Consider the following 6,123-nt stretch of genomic DNA (forward strand, 5'->3'; position numbering starts at 1 on the left):
GAAGGAAAAACCTTAAAGCAAGCCTGAGCTAGTTTCTCAAGCTAGACACCCACACTTGTTTCCATGAAGAGGTATGGTTTGTAATTTTTCACCAAAACCATATAAGCATGGAGTGTCCATTGCTAAGGCCTTTGTGCCTAGAGCTATGTACCATCACAACCAGTTCCTTTAGGAACCACACTAGTACAATAGTATAAATGTCACCAAACAATGTACCCACCTCTCGTATTACTATCACAACCTTCCTCACAAAATTACACCGGCACAACAGTTGTTAGTGACTCCCCACACATATTTTCTATAAGACACATTTGCATTTTGGTGCACCAAGCATTGTAATTGGATCCATCAAATTTATCTATTTTATCAAACATATTTTCCACCATATTTTCCATGGTCTCAACCTTACACACATAGTGTTCCCAAATTACACAAATAGGGAAGTCCTTTATAGTTATCCACTTAGTTCACTAGAAAATGAGTAGAATGCCATGTTTATATAGGCTCATGAGAGAGGGGCACCTAGAGCCCATGAATCTCTCCACCTCCTCTAGATTTATCACTTGACTCACCTAAAAGGTGATGCCTCAATCAAGGGAAAGTATCTACTAGACCTACACTCAGTTACTCTAGTAAATGAGCCTTCTAACATTAGAACAAGACATCCTAATGTACCACTAAGAATCTCACACTAAGGATGGATGCTAGATTACATATTTTCTAAAACCATCCACTTTGAGAGATCGAAGACATTGTATCAACACCGAAGGAGAATAAAGCCTTGCTACCTTATGTTAACAATTTAATGACATTCCAAGAGAATGAGCTAAGCGCCTTACTATTTTAGCCATCCAATTTCATGTACAAAGGGCATTAAAAGTTAAGGCTCCATCAACCTACTTCAAGAAAGCCTTGTCAAAGATGTTGGTAAAACTTTATTGAAGTTATAGTAGTCCTTTCTAGTAACAAATTTGATAGTGGTCATATGAGAAGTGGGGACAAAAGTTTGATCATAATCAATCCCTTTTTGCTGGGCATAACTTTTTGCAAGTGTGGCGTTGAACCTATCCATACATCCATCAATCTTTCTCTTGAGTTTGTAAACCCACTTAGTACCAATTGCTTTCTTACCAAGAGGTAGATCCAATAAATCCCAAGTACCATTTTTGTTAATCGCTTGAATTTCATCTTACATGGCTTTAATCCAACTTGAATCTTCTTGAGCCTCTTCAAAAGACTCAGGTTCATCTACGTCATGTAGAGGACTAAGAAGTGAAAACTCAGCAAACAAGCACTAGATCTGGTTCTAATCTGATAAGGAGCATACAATTTTCTATACTTCAAGGTGCTTCTAACACATTTAGGCATACGTCTAGACTCATTGATTTTTGTGATCTTTCAGAATTCACTTCATCTTTCAGTTGATTTGAAGTTGGTGCATAAGTTTCTTAAGCATTTTCCCCTTGCAAAAGAAGATAACTAGGCAAAATTTTTCGAGTACCAATAGCACTGGCAACAAACAATCAAACATGTTTGAAGAATTGGCATAGGTATGTTTATTGAATTTCATCATAGGATTGGTAGAATCCTCATCAAAATTACATCCCTATAGTGATAATAATTTTTGTAGTAAGAGGATTGTAGAGTGTAGCAGAGCAAGTTGCCCAAATGTGTGAGTTGGATATGTGAGTTGTAGTCATGGTTGTAATTAAGAAAGGAGAGAAGATGTGTGTGTGTGTGTGTGAGAGTTATCCCATATGCACATGGGTGTGAACACCTTAATGAGTTGTATAAAAGGTGGATGTACTTGAGTTTGAAAATCATTCGAATGCAATATCAAGTGTTCTTTCGCCCATTGCTATGAGTACTTTTCTATTAGTCGTGCTTATTCCCTTACGTTTATCATTTTAGTTTGATTGGGAAACCAATTCGGCTACATAGAGACGATAGCCTTTGGTTTTTGAACTATAGCTAATAAAAATACACCTTATCAAGCATAGTCCTGCTTTATGCTAGCACATGGGCATATGCCAAACAACTAAAAACATACATGTGTTCAACCTTAGGTTTTTTTGTTGAGACTAAGCTTCATTAAGGAGTGACGGTTTTTAAAGCTTTAGTGGGACACTTGTTCAACACATAGGTAACATAAAGCTTCATAAGGAGTGATGGTTTTCAAATATTTAATGGGGCACCTATTTAGCACATAGGTAACATAAAGACTTGCTTCCATCAAACTCATGTGGAAGCTACTGACCTTTAACCATGCATCTAACCATCTCCATGAGAGTCATGTTTCTTCTCTCACCAAAACCATTTTTCTGTGCTGTATAAGGAACTGTGCATTGATGCTTAATGCCTTTTTTGTGCTAAAAATTCTCTAAAATATTTATACAAATATATCCCCCCCATGTATATGGAGGGTTTAGACTTTTAAGCCAATTTCATTCCCAACCAAAGCAAGAAAGTTTTGAAAATGAGAAAATACCTTTGATTTTTCTTTCATGGGGTAAGACTAGCCGAATTCGTTGTAATCTTTAGTGAAGGTCACAAAGTAAAGATTTCCTCCCAAAGACGAACATTGGACCACATACATTACTGTGTAGTATGAGTCGTTGCATTATTTGGGAAAGGTTGGCAGGAAAGTTTTCCATCCTTCACAAACATATCTCTAGTGGTTGGATCAAGTTGAGGCAGGTCCTCCAACATCCCATGTTTTTGTAAAACCATTAATCCACCAATTTATGTATGGCCAAACCTAGCATGCCACAAATTGGGCATCTTTCATTTCATTTGAAGAGATACAAATTTGCTTTCTCGACCCCTACTATTATAGAGCCTTCCAAATCTTTGACCTTCTGAGACTTGACAGACTTCACGATATTGATGTCTTCCCTTTTAGTAAGTGCATCCATGGATTAGGATACACCTGTGAATCCAAAAATAAAAATAAAGAAAAGCATTAACTCCCAAAAAAGGGAGACATGCATATACAAAGAACATGCAAATACAAAGATAAACATGCTAATAGCAGGATACCCCTTGTGGATAGCATGATCTGAGGCTAAAACGCTTGACTCATGTCAACAAGTGAAATTAACAGCTGAACCGAACAAAAAAAAGGTTATTGGAATGTAATTGTCTGAAGAAGCAGTTACATTGAGACATGATATCTGGTCAAGATTAAAGCTACAAATAGCCACAATGTAACCGTCTGAAGCAGTTACATTAAGACATGATATCTGGTCAAGATTAAATCTACAAATAGCCACCATAAGTGAGAAGTCTTCAAGGAAAACATTTGCATAGTCCTCTTTCTTTGCACTCTAGTTGTTTGGGGTAGAACTAGCAGAACCTTTGTTAGTAGATTCCTTTTTCTTCTTGTATTTAGCTTGTAATGTATAGCACTATTCAAGTGCATGGCCAGGCTTCTTGCAATACTTGCATGTAACCTTGTTTGGCTTATTAGAATCATCCTTATCCCCTCAGAAGATTGGTTTGAATTATTCTTATGCTGGAGCTTCTTCCCTTTATCCTTGTTGATAAGTGTCTGATAATTGCTATAACTTATAGATGCATTCTACTGCTCCACGTGCAATACAATAAAAAAGCTATTGGTAGGTAAGAGGGGTTGCATTTCCTCTCAAAGAAAGCCGAAGGGAAGTATTGAAACCCAGATATATAAGATTCATGCAAAGAGTTAAGGTTGATGTGAGGAATGATCTCATTAATGTTGAGAAGGTGTTCTCTTAAGTCCTTCAGCTTTGTTAAGTGTTTATTCATAGACCTCATCTCTTGCATTTTCTCATTATTAAGTTACCTTTTGAGAAAAGTAACCCTTGCATCATTTTTTACGTGATACATAATCTCTAAAGTGTCCCAAGCAAGCTTAAAAGTTTTGCAAGAACAAATATGTGAAACAATTGACCTTTCGATGGACAAAGCAATTAATGCCAAAGCTTTTGCATCATTAGAACCCCATCTTCTTTGATGAGTAGTAATTTGAGGGACATGTGTCTGGGTCTATTGGCCTTGACCCCATTGAGAAGTACGAGGAGCAATTATGCCAGGCTGAGCACATGACTCATCACCACTGACAAGACCCCATAAACCCTTGGTAATAAGGACATTTCTGTAGCAATTCTATTAACAATGGATGAGGTTTCTTATATACTAGCTAACCCTAAGGTGTCCCTTCACACCGATGGGACAAAAGTGCCCATGGCATCTGTACATGGCTTACTGTGTAGTACTACCATAAATATCTAATAGGTAAGCCCAAGCCGATAGGCCCACAAGCCAACAACAAGTAAAAAATTCACGAGAGTAAGCTTGCAAGAAAAAAGTTTGCGAGAGCTATAGCCCATAATTTTATAAGCCAATAAGCTCACAAGCTAATAATCTAGTAAAATCACTTCCCCACAAGATCATACGTCTAGGAAGTTGACAAGATAGTACCTTACAACATCTTGAAATCTTTAACCTTCAAGAGACATTTTAAAAACTATTGATATCCTTAATCACAACCTTAAAGTTATCAACCCAAGAAGCTTGCACCATCTTGACATCTTTAATATTTACTGGATGTTTTAAAAATCATTGAGATCCTTATCAATAAAAAAACCCTAAAGTTATCAAACCAATAAGTAATAAACCATTTGAGATTCTATTTTGAAGCTTGCCGTCATGATGGGGGTAAGTACTCTCCTAGATTATAGGGGATATATGCCTAATTTAGGACCAGCTTTAAGGACTTTTGGAATACTAGTTGATTAAAAATGCACTCTTATACTCCTAGATTATAGGGGATATTAGGGCAATGATGTTTGAGAGCTTTGAGGGCTTTGTAGTACTAGAAAGAGGCCCTTTCTTAGTCCATTGCTCCCCTAATGAACTACAATATGCACATAAGTTCATCCCCATGAGTTCCCCAAAATTTTAGTGCATGTTGACCCTATATATGTATGTATCAAGGATTATGTTTAGGACCTAAAGTTGTGTAATATCATTGAATCTCATGTAAAGGTATGAGATTAGCCTAGGTCATTGATCCCTAAAGTTGTCTATTATCATTTTTTTATTAGCCTCTTTTAACACCCCTTGAAGTCTCTTTAAAGGTTTTGAACACTATCATACTTGATTGCTAGCTTGCTTAGACAATAAATCTATAGTAGGTAAAGTTGCTCTACGACTACCTTGGGCTACTCTTGATGAATGAATTCTTTTGATGCTTTGAAGGACTATCTTGCTAGAGTCTACCATTCTGGCTACTTTACAAAAGGTTCAATCATTCTTACTCCCTTTATCCATGGCAAAAGGTGACGCTCTACGTTGTCCATTTTTAAAATTTTTTAATACATAACACTGTTGCGAGAAAAATAGGTAGTTGACGAGGGTTAATTAAAACGATTCCCTCCCAAAATGTGTGAAATCTCAAAAATGGCTTAAAAACATAGTTTTTTGAAAACACATATAGAATTCCATGTATAAATTTAAAAATTACATGAATTTTGCTATTTTTTTCAAGATTGAGAACACGTGTGACCTTCGTAGATTTATAAATTGTTGTTGTTTGTGACATAAAAATAAACTTGACTTACAAAATGACATAGGAGTCTACATAACTTAAAGAAAATCAATCTTTTTCAAATAAAATTTTATTTAATAAATTTCACTGTAAGATACTTTTTTTAATGGACTTTCTTGGGACAAATTCTACCACTAAGCATAAATATGCACATTATTTGACAAGCACTAGTTCAAAAAATATTAGAATACATAACAATATAAGCTCTATAATTTATGAAAAATTCCATAAACATCCTTGAGTCTATTTGTAGACCCAAATACCAAAGCATTTAGTATATACTTACCTTGACAGTTTGCATGACATAATTATTTGCTCTATTATTTATAAGCAGACCGTGGGCATGATATACAACCATTCATATATTTTTAAAGAGGTCAACTTATATTCGACAGGACAATCTTAGAGGCAGACATTATATAGCCTATGGGTGTAAATTTCAACCCACATAGGCATTTGTTTTTATATGAAGGAAATTTTTGTTATACAATATGGATAAGGGTGGCGAGAAGAAATCGTAGCCTATATCATGTACA

Source organism: Cibotium barometz, chromosome 22, assembly GCF_041138505.1.
Source record: "Cibotium barometz isolate CiBa-2024 chromosome 22, ASM4113850v1, whole genome shotgun sequence".
NCBI lineage: Eukaryota > Viridiplantae > Streptophyta > Polypodiopsida > Cyatheales > Cibotiaceae > Cibotium > Cibotium barometz.